This window comes from Chiloscyllium plagiosum, unplaced genomic scaffold, assembly GCF_037043375.1.
Source record: "Chiloscyllium plagiosum isolate Xiang-an unplaced genomic scaffold, Cpla_swu_hap1 HiC_scaffold_8, whole genome shotgun sequence".
In the NCBI taxonomy this organism is placed as follows: domain Eukaryota; kingdom Metazoa; phylum Chordata; class Chondrichthyes; order Orectolobiformes; family Hemiscylliidae; genus Chiloscyllium; species Chiloscyllium plagiosum.
In genome coordinates, this window is record NW_028270146.1 from 57943766 (window position 1) to 57956134 (window position 12369).

The window sequence follows — 12369 nt, forward strand, 5'->3', positions numbered from 1 at the left end:
CCATATAATTTCATCCACCTCAGTCAGGTCCTTCTTAGCCTTCTCTATTCCAAAGAAAACACCAGAGCTTTTCATCCTCATAGCTAAAATGCTTCAACCAAGCCAGCATCATGGTGATCTCCTCTGCATCCCCTCCAGTGCAATCACACCCTTCCTATTGTGCAGTGACCAGAAATGCACACATTATTCCAGCTGTGAAATAACTAAAGTCCTGTAGACCGCCAGCATAACATCTCTGCTCTTATATGCCATGACTGATATCTCATATGCCTTCATCAGGACCCATAGACTTATCAACCCAGAACTCAAACAGTTTGTGGAGCAACAGGTTCCCATTTGAACAGCTTCCACCTTCCTTCAATGGTGAAGTTTTCTGTATCATCTTTAATGAAGACAAAAGGAAGATATTCATTGATCGCATATCTTTTATAGATAGGTATAGAAATTCTTGGGTAGTTTACTCCCATAGTATAATTTATTTGTTCCAATTAACCTAATTTGATATTCTAAACTGACAGTCATCTTTGCCTTAAGTTTGATTTTTTTTCATAGTGTCATAGAGATGTACAGCATGGAAACAGATCCTTCGGTCCAATCCGTCCATGCTGACCAGATATCCCAAACCAATCTAGTCCCACTTGCCAGCACCCGGCCCATATCTCTCCAAACTTTTCATATTCATATACCCATCCAAATGCCTTTTAAATGTTACAATTGCACCAGCCTCCACCAATTCCTCTGGCAGCTCGTTCCATACACGTACCACCCTCTGTGTGAAAACATTGCCCCTTGGGTCTCTTTTATATCTTTCCCCTCTCACCCTAAACCTATGCCCTCTAGTTCTAGACTCCCCCCACCCCAGGGAAAAGACTTTGTCTATTTATCCTATCCATGCCCCTCATGATTTTGTAAACCTCTATAAGGTCACCCTTCTGCCTCCGACGCTCCAGGGAAAACAGCCCCAGTCTGTTCAGCCTCTCCCTATAGCTCAAATCCTCCAACCCTGGCAACATCCTTGTAAATCTTTTCTGAACCCTTTCAAGTTTCACAACATCTTTCTGATATGAAGGAGACCAGAATTGCACACAATATTCCAACAATGGCCTAACCAATGTCCGGTACAGCTGCAACATGACCTCCCAACTCCTGTACTCTGACCAATAAAAGAAAGCATACCAAACACCTTCTTCACTACCCTATCTACTTGCGACTCCACTTTCAAGGAGCTATGAACCTGCACTCCAAGGTCTCTTTGTTCAGCAACACTCCCTAGGACCTTACTATTAAGTGTATAAGTCCTGCTAAGATTTGCTTTCCCAAAATGCAGCCCTTGCATTTATCTGAATTAAACTCCATCTGCCACTTCTCAGCCCATTGGCCCATCTGATCAAGGTCCTGTTGTAATCTGAGGTAACCCTCTTCGCTGTCCACTACACCTCCAATTTTGGTGTCATCTGCAAACTTACTAACTGTACCTCTTATGCTCGCATCCAAATCATTTATGTAAATGACAAAACGTAGTGGACCCGGCACTGATCCTTGTGGCACTCCACTGGCCATCGGCCTCCAATCTGAAAAACAACCCTCCACCACCAACCTCTGTCTTCTACCTTTGAGCCAGTTCTGTATCCAAATGTCTAATTCTCCCTGTATTCCACGAGATCTAACCTTGCTAACCAGTCTCCCATGGGGAACCTTGCGAATGACTTACTGAAGTCCATATAGGTCACATCTACTGCTCTGCCCTCATCAATCCTCATTGTTACTTCTTCAAAAACCTCAATCAAGTTTGTGAGACATGATTTCCCACGCACAAAGCCATGTTGACTATCCCTAATCAGTCCTTGCGTTTCCAAATACATGTACATCCTGTCCCTCAGGATTCCCTCCAACAACTTGCCCACCACAGAGGTCAGGCTCACTGGTCTATAGTTCCCTGGCTTGTCCTTACCACCCTTCTTAAACAGTGGCACCATGTTAGTCAATCTCCAGTCTTCTGGCACCTCACCTGTGACTATCAATGATACAAATATCTCAGCAAGAGGCCCAGCAGTCACTTCTCTAGCTTCCCACAGAGTTCTAGTGTACACCTGATCAGGTCCTGGGGATTTATCCACCTTATGCGTTTCAAGACATCCAGTACTTCCTCCTCTGTAATCTGGACATTTTGCAAGATGTCACCATCTATTTCCCTACAGTCTATATCTTCCATATCCTTTTCAACAGTAAATATTGATGCAAAATACTCATTCAGTATCTCCCCCATTTTCTGCGACTCCACACAAAGGCCACCTTGCTGATCTTTGAGGGGCCCTATTCTCTCCCTAGTTACCCTTTTGTCCTTAATGTATTTGTAAAAACCCTTTGGATTCTCCTTAATTCTATTTGCCAAAGCTATCTCATGTCCCCGTTTTGCCCTCCTGATTTCCCTCTTAAGTATACTCCTACTACCTTCTCAGGATTCACTCGATCTCTCTTGTCTATACCTTACATATGCTTCCTTCTTTTTCTTAACCAAACCCTTAATTTCTTTAGCAATCCAGCATTACCTATACCTACCAGCCTTTCCTTTCACCTTTACCGGAATATATTTTCTTTGGATTCTCGTTATCTCATTTCTGAAGGCTTCCCATTTTCCAGCCGTCCCTTTACCTGCGAACATCTGCCCCCAATCAGCTTTCGAAAGTTCTTGCATAATACTGTCAAAATTGGCCTTTCTCCAATTTATAACTTCAACTTTTAGATCTGGACTATCCTTTTCCATCACTGTTTTAAATCTAATAGAATTATGGTCGCTGGCCCCAAAGTGCTCCCCCACTGACACCTCAGTCACCTGCCCTGCCTTATTTCCCAAGAGTAGGTCAAGTTTTGCACCTTCTCTAGTGGGTACATCCACACACTGAATCAGAAAATGTTCTTGTACACACTTAACAAATTCTTCTCCATCTAAACCCTTAACACCATGGCAGTCCCAGTCTATGTTTGGAAAGTTAAAATCTCCTACCATAACCACCCTATTATTCTTACAGATAGCTGAGATCTCCTTACAAGTTTGTTTCTCAATTTCCCTCTGACAATTAGTGGGTCTATAATACAATCCCAATAAGGTGATCATCCCTTTCTTATTTCTCAGTTCCACCCAAATAACTTCCCTGGATGTATTTCCAGGAATATCCTCACTCAGCACAGCTGTAATGTTATCCCTTATCAAAATGCCACTCGCCCTCCTCTCTAGCCTTCCTTTCTGTCCTTCCTGTAGCATTTGTATCCTGGAACATTAAGCTGCTAGTCCCCCTGGACTTCTTCAATTGACTGTGGATGATAAATCCTCCCCTTGGACTTTTAATTCATGTCAGGGATAAGTATTCTGAAAAATCCCTTTAAATGTCTCACACTGGTTCACAACTGATCTATCTCCTCGTCTAACATCCCAGTTCACTTCAGCTGGTCCAAACGTCATGCCCATGTATTAACCTTTTTTAAAGCTTAAAATGAACAGTCTTAGGCCTATTCTTTTCTCTTTCAAACAAAATGTAAAATTCAACTATATTACAATCAGTGCTACTTTGAGGTGCTTCTGCTTCAAGGTAATGAATTAATCGTATCACATTACATTACACCAGAAGTGAAATCATCCCAGGCCCAAACAATATGTGTGAATTGGCCAATAATGAGCAAGAAGTACCATTTTCCAACCAAGTGTTTAATGGCAAGGTGAGAGGTTCTTAATAATGAGTGACAAAAGGTCTTTAACATCTTATTATTTCCTAATCTCACCTCATTAATATACAGTCTACTATTCCCACACCCACCAATTAAAAATTAGATGGTGACATTTCGTGACATGAAAGTCATCGTGACCTGATGACGCCAACTCACCACAAACTCAACTTGACATTGATCTTGGAAACCAATCACTAGCATCTCAGGGCACACTGCTTGAGCAGTGACAACACATAACCCTTCTCTGTGGAGGTTGGCATTGAGCACATACCATCCTCACTACATCATAGCAGGTCTCCAAACTACTTACAGTATGGTTCAATACTTCACTGCTGAACTTTAGAATACATTGGCACCTTTCAATGAAATTTTGCTGCAAGGGTACTTTGCACACAGAGACAGGCACCCAACTCCAGGATTGAACCAGGCTACGTTTCGTAGATCCTTGTTTGCTGTCTTAGCATTGACTCACTTTGTGTCTATTTTGATGCCAACTGCATCCCTGCTTTGACTTTCCTTTTAGTGCTTTTGGCCTCTCAGCCAGTGCTTAAGACTCTCAGTACTTCTGTTTTGCTATGCTGTTTAGTACAGACATAAAACCAGTCAACTTGTCATGGTAGTCAACTATGATCAGTCAAGGGAGTGGACATGTTGCTCTATGGGCACTGAGTTATATCAATCTCACGCATGTAGCATGTGCCAATAGCCTAAATGGCAAGCACATAGCATGTGCACCAACCAAATGGCCATGCATCAAAATCCGAACCTTAAGGGAGCAGTTTTCAGTCTGGTCAATGGGGGCTGGTGTCAGTCAAGGGGTCCTGGTGCAATAACTCATGGGAATTGTTCAGTCTCAGGCCAGGAGTTTGGAAATGGTCAGTCGACCACTAATGGTGGATGCAGTCAAGGATGCAGTATCTCTTTAGTCTGGGAGGTGGGCTACAATCAGTCCTTCAGATCTAGTGCAAATAATCAGGGATTCAGGGTAAATCAGTCAGAGAGCTGTACACAGATCAGTCATGAGTCTGGTCAGTCATCAGTCAGGACTGTCCAAGTTGATAGGAAAATGGGCAGTGGTCAATCCTGCAGATCTGAATACAAGTAAATGGCATTGTCAGGTGTATCATTGTGTTGGGGAAATAAGTACTGGGGATTGGAGGCACCAACTTGGGATGAAGAGGTACAAAGATATTTAAGGGGTAGAAATTCTATGTACAAGGAGGATAGACATGGTGTATAGTAGGACGTGACATACTGCAGGAGAGGTTGTCATTGGTGGTCACCACGAATGGCCTTGAAGGGGAGACTGTGCAGCATGTTGGTGAACATGACTAAACTATAGGACCAGGATTTGCAAAGCAATGATGAAAGTCACAGATGTAATTCCAGGTAGTGTCTGGGAGCATGTGGAGGATCAGTACTGATGGGCTGACCAGAGTGTACCAAAAAGAAAGGAAAATTCAGATTCATGGGACTTTAAATGCAACATGCATTGCCTTCCATATTCAATCAACTCAAAAATGAACATTGTAAAACAAAAATGGCCACAACCATATTGAGGAGAAAGTGAGGGCTGCAGATGCTGGAGATCAGAGCTGAAAATGTGTTGCTGGAAAAGCGCAACAGGTCAGGCAGCATCCAAGGAACAGGAGAATCGACGTTTCGGGCATAAGTCCTGAAGAAGGGCTTATGGCCGAAACGTCGATTCTCCTGTTCCTTGGATGCTGCCTGACCTGCTGCGCTTTTCCAGCAACACATTTTCAGCCACAACCATATTGAGAGTGGATGGAGTCAGTATTTTATTTTTGTCTGAGTATGCGGGTTCTACTTATGATCAATGTAAGGCTCTTCAAGGAGCAATTGCATTAATTAGGCACTTTGACGTTACAGGTTGAAGTCATCTGTAATCATATCTGGCATGAGAAATGACCACTGTGTCAAACTATGTGGAGTACAAATTCTGGTCACAAGCAATCCAAACCACATTATTGGTCAGTACAGATTGGGGTAATCATCTCTGTAATCCAGTCAACCTTAAAAGTAGCGTCTACTGCCCACAAAACACAAAGATACTGCAAGATCTCAAAGACTGCAAAGGTGCACAGAACTGTTTCCCTCACCTTGAACTGTAAGTATTCACCAGCATGCTTTTATATGCAATTATGCCTTTTGTGGGTCATGCGAAGATGGGAGGACAAGGTCTCAGTACTCATGCAGCACTTAAAATCTTTTGCTGGCTGTCTGCGATGTGATTGTTTTAATGCTCAGAATAATGTCAAAGTTACATATAGAGACATTCCATGGCCCTTCTTTTTAGAGTGCTCTGTCCCACTGTATGGAAGATCATGCTAAACCCTCACTTGTGAGTGATATAAATTCTAAATGCTCACATTACTAAGGTTAATTGCAAGCATGACTGATGGACCCAGCCACAGCAGCATTTACTGTCACTGTTGCTATGATGCAACAAAGATACAGATAAATGGAGGACGAAAAGATGTGCCAAGTCCAGAATCAGCACCAACCTCCAGCAGATGCTGAACACTGTCTAAATAAAGAGCCTGCAGCCGAAAGTCCCCTCAGGATATACAGGAGGACCGCTGCCCCGCTAAAGCCAAACGCCAACTCGAGGACACCTCTTCCTACCGCCCCCTCGACCATGACCCCACCCCCCATCATCAAACCATCATCTCCCAGACCATACAGAACCTCATCACCTCAGGAGATCTCCCACCCACAGCTTCCAACCTCATAGTCCAGGAACCCCGCATTGCCCAGTCCTACCCCCTTCCCAAGATCCACAAGCCTGACCACCTTGGCCGACCCATTGTCTCAGCATGCTCCTGCCTCTCTGAACTTATCTCTACCTACCTCGACACTGTCCTATCCCCCCTAGTCCAGGAACTCCCCACATACGTTCGAGACACCACCCACGCCCTCCACCTCCTCCAAGACTTCCGTTTCCCTGGCCCCCAACGCCTCATTTTCACCATGGATATCCAATCCCTCTACACCTCCATCCGCCAGGACCAGGGCCTCCAAGCCCTCTATTTTATCCTCTCCCGACGTGCCCAACAGTACCCTTCCACCGACACTCTCATTCGTTTGGCCGAACTGGTCCTCACCCTTAACAATTTCTCCTTCGAATCCTCCCACTTCCTCCAGACCAAAGGGGTAGTCATGGGCACACGTATGGGCCCCAGTTATGCCTGTCTCTTTGTTGGCTACATAGAACAGTCGATCTTCTGTAATTACACCAGCACCACTCCCCACCTCTTCCTCCGCTACATTGATGACTGCATTGGCGCCACCTCGTGCTGCTGTGAGGAGGTTGAGCAATTCATCAACTTCACCAACACATTTCACCCTGACCTTAAATTTACCTGGACCATTTCTGACACCTCCCTCCCCTTCCTGGACCTCTCCATCTCCATTAATGACGACCGACTTGACACTGACATTTTTTACAAACCCACCGACTCCCACAGCTACTTGGATTACACCTCTTCCCACCCTACCTCTTGCAAAAATGCCATCCCGTATTCCCAATTCCTCCGCCTCTGTCGTATCTGCTCCCAGGAGGATCAGTTCCACCACAGAACACACCAGATGGCCTCCTTCTTTAGAGACTGCAATTTCCCTTCCCACATGGTTAAAGATGCCCTCCAACGCATCTCGTCCACATACCGCACCTCTGCCCTCAGACCCCACCCCTCCAATCGTAACAAGGACAGAACGCCCCTGGTGCTCACCTTCCACCCTACCAGCCTTCGCATAAACCAAATCATCCGCCAACATTTCCGCCACCTCCAAAAAGACCCCACCACCAGGGATATATTTCCCTCCCCACCCCTTTCCACTTTCCACAAAGACCGTTCCCTCCATGACTACCTGGTCAAGTCCATGCCCCCCTACAACCCACCCTCCCACCCTGGCACCTTCCCCTGCCACCGCAGGAATTGCAAAACCTGCACCCACACCTCCTCCCTCACCTCCATCCAAGGCCCTAAATGAGCCTTCCACATCCATTAAAGTTTTACCTGCACATCCACTAATATCATTTATTGTATCTGTTGCTCCCGATACAGTCTCCTCTACATTGGGGAGACTGGATGCCTCCTAGCAGAGCGTTTTAGGGAACATCTCCGGGACACCCGCACCAATCAACCACACCGCCCTGTGGCCCAACATATCAACTCCCCCTCCCACTCTGCCAAGGACATGGAGGTCCTGGGCCTCCTTCACCGCCGCTCCCTCACCACCAGACGCCTGGAGGAAGAACGCCTCATCTTCCGCCTCGGAACACTTCAACCCCAGGGCATCAATGTGGACTTCCCCAGTTTCCTCATTTCCCCTTCCTCCACCTCACCCTAGTTCCAAACTTCCAGCTCAGCACTGTCCCCATGACTTGTCCTACCTGCCGATCTTCTTTTCCACCTATCCACTCCACCCTCCCCCCGCCCCCGACCTATCACCTTCATCCCCTCCCCCACTCACCTATTGTACTCTAGCATATCTCTCCACGCTTCAGGCCCTCTGTCTTTATTCCTGATGAAGGGCTTTTGCCCGATGCGTCGATTTTACTGCTCCTCGAATGCTGCCTGAACTGCTGTGCTATTCCAGCACCACTAATCCAGAATCTGGTTTCCAGCATCTGCAATCATTGTTTTTACCTAGGAGGACCAGAGTCGAATGTCCTTGATGCAATTTCCCCCAGAGGAGTGAGGAACAATATTGCTACATACTGATGATGTCCTGGATACTGTCACAGAATTATGCCAACTTGCTACATAGGACCTGCGATATGAAGGAGTGGACAGCTTTCCTATTCCAATGGCCACCAAGGAGACAGCAGTACTAACCTTTTGTGCAACTGGATCCTTCTAAGGAGCTACTGAGTACTTGTGTGGGATCTCTCAATTCTTAAATGACAAATGTATCAAAGATTTTACTGATACAAGTTGTGCCAGATCACGCCACTCCATCTCATGTGAAGTTGCTGTTGTAGCCCAGGGAGTAAGCTGTGGCAGCATAGCTGGTTTCCCCATGTTCAAGGTGTGGTGCACTGAATGCAGTTTGTGTTAAGAGGGCCATTTCATTGTGCACCTGCTTCAACATAAAAAAGGCTTCGATTCTATCAATGTACAAGCCATCTGTGGTCATCAGTACCACATTTGGAAGTCTCTGCCAGTTACCTTGGAAGCTGTCATGATGCAACAGGCCAGACAGGATTTGACTGATACCTTGTTCCAGTGATAAAGCCATGTACAGTGATCATTCGCTGGCTGTAAATTTGTTGCTACTTGAAAGATAAGTGGTCCGTTTTGGTTCCAAAAAACAAATAAAGCTTCTGTTTATTTGTTTATTATTCAGTCTGCTATTGCTGAATAAAAGTGAATAATTTGAACAGTTTGAAGGTTGCCCTATTTTTGATGGTTCCACACTGAACAATTACAAGAATTTAGGCTATATAGGCCATTAAGCTAAAAGATAGTAATGGCTTTGAAAGGACTATAAGATGTGATGAAGCTAAGGATAGGTAAGCTGCATGGCTTACATCCTAAATTGTAATAGATGTGAGATGGCATCCTTGTATGTGATATGAAGTGCCAACTATTCCAACTATGTATCCTGGGAAGCACTGGATTGTGGTTGTTCTCCCACTAGATGCATGGTGATGGACAACTCTGGACTGCCAACACTTAACTGGATGTATGATTGGACTTCGAACATAGCACTGGCACTGAGCATCCTGGGATATCCTGGTAATGTAGAATCACACTGCACCTTGCCGACAGTAAGGGGGAGAATACAATGAGCGGAGCGCCATAGGAACTTTGTTCTTAGGTAATGAGCTGAGTTTAGGACAATAGTGCAAGAGAGCTCAATAAGTCTCAGGGAAAGAAATCCTCCATGAAACTTACCAAAATGACAATTAGTTGATTCTGCCTCAAGCCTGTTATAGCCTGCATTCTGGTTGGTTCCAGAAAGTGTCTATGAACCAAATATTTTGCTTTTACACTATTTGAACAATTTCTATCCATTTTTCACAAAACTCCTTTACAAAAAAAATCTAGAAATAATAAATGGATCACTAAATATATCAAAATTATGATAAAAATATAATCACAACTTAAAGACTAGAATTTTAACCTACTTCCTTCCTCAAACAGTGATAATGGGCATTAGAGTGTTAGAGTTTTAAGAGCACTGCACTCCAGCTAGCTGTAAGATTTATAGAAACAAATCAGTTCATCAATAATGCTCCTGCTAACAAAATTCAAGTCCCATAGCCAAAACTGTAAAGACTAGATATTACAAAGATATTTGATTCCCTTTGGTTTTCGAGGACAGCAAAAGAAAGGAAGTGTGGATTTGTCAGTGAATCCGTGAATTCTGCTCAGTGAATTCTGCTATGCGTTCTGTCATAAACCTTGTAAGTGTTTCCATAATGTTTGAACAACTATATTCAGAATGACTAACATATCCCAGTTCAGTTTGTTTTTGATGGGTAATGTGGTATAAAAACATCTTTAACTGAGCAACAAATACTTATTATGTGTGTTGTCATTTTATGTTAAGACCTGTAGTTAATTAACTGTTGATCTGAATCCCAGAACAGCATTCACACAGGGCCTGCTACATTTCATAATTGGCTTGTGATTTACTAGATATGGTAATACTACTGGAGTAATGCCTAAAGACAGCTGCTAACCTAAAACATTTTGACAGTATATTATTCTGGACCACTGAATCTGTGGGCTATTAATCTTGAAATATTGAAAAATATTTAAGATAATTGTCAGTAACTAGCTACCATATGATGCAGTTGCATCAATATATTAATTAATCTAAATTATGTAAAAGATGACTATATAGCAACCTAAGAATGACACGAGAAATGCATCAACTCTAGGGCAAAATTCAATGTTCACAACACAAAATAGACACTAATGGAATCACCACCCTCTGATCCTCTTTCATAGTGTTCCCCCATGTTGGGGTTGAGCATGATTAATTGTCAAATTAATCAAGGAGATCAGAAAGAAAGATCAGGATACTTGAAATTTAAGATTCCATGGATATTCTACAGTTTTAAACATTTTCTATCCAGTTTCTCTCAGTGGACCCCAGCTTGATTGACAGATTGGAGGCCTCTCAGATGGAAAGCCTGCTTTACAAGGCTACAGTGTATGAGACCAGCTATTTATAGTGGTGGAGTCAGAGAGGTTGTGGAATGCATGAGAATGATGGGAAGTTGCGGAGGGTGAGTATTCGATTGTGTGAATGGTTGAGGGGTGATGGTCAAGAGACGATTCAGTGCTTGTCAGCAGGAAATGGTACATGGTGGGGAGAGGGGATTTGCAAGAAGTAGTGTTCACAGGTGGATCTGTCTTCTGATGTTGGTTATAATGGTAATTGATGGATGAGTGGAGCAGATAAATTGCAGGAATGATGGTTAACTGGCTGTTTGGGTCTAAAAGAAGCACTCCTAATTCAAAAGCAGAATTGCAAATACAATCACCAGATGGATTCTGGTCTTCTCATCTGCACCTTCCAGGTTAATGCCTGATAACCCAGACTCAATGATATAAAAATAAAATTATTTCAACTGAAAGCAGATGGCCTCAATATAATATTTAAATGACAAGCCATTTGCATCAGTTTGATTAGACCTTATCACTTGTCCTGGCTTTTTTTAATGCTGGAAGTGGAGAGATTTGAGTTGGGAGTCTCAGATTTTTCCATTTAATCTCATTTAATTGAAACCCACTTAGCTGCCAGCCCTGCTGAGATTTTCCAGCAACTTCTGTTCTTGTTTCAGTTATGATTTATATTTTTATTTGTAAAAGTGTGCTTTATTCATAAATGACCTGTAAATTCAGCACAAAATAGTTCAAGTCAGACAATATAGAAAATACAATTTAAAAAGTCACATTTTTCACTTGAGCATTGTTAGGTGTCTCCATCTAAATGCAAAAATTGAATGCTTACTGATATGACTAGAACTATGTACATACCGATACAAACTACAAGGCATTCTATGAGTTAACAGCTCTTTGGCACATTATGACAGAAAGGCCTAGGACAATGCCTTTCTCCCCTGTGGCTTGGTGGTGGCTGTGCCAAGCTTTAGTGCATCCCTCAACATATAGTCCTGGACCTTGGAATATATTAATATTTGGTCAAAGCCAACTCTTTGTACAGGAAGATCAACAAGTTTTGAACAGTCTGTGTGGAGTTTGCACATTCTCCCCATGTCTGTGTGGGTTTCCTCTGGATGCTCCGGTTTCCTCCAACAGCAGGTTAGGTGAATTGGCCATGCTAAATTGCCCGTAGTGTTAGGTGGATTAGTCAGGGGTAAAATGTAGGGGAATGGGTCTGGGTGGGTTGCTCTTCGGAGGGTCGGTGTGGACTTGTTGGGTCGAATGGCCTGTTTCCACACTACAGGGAATCTAATCATCATCAGACCAAAGAGTGTCTTTCACTTAGTTGATGGTCTTCCAGGCACAGTTGATATTTGTCTTGGTGTGCATTCTAGGGAACAGACCGAAGAGTTCAGAGTCCTGCCTTACAGGGCTGTACGGAACAAACATCGACAGAAGCCACTACATCTATTTCCAGACCCTATTTGCAAAAGCACAT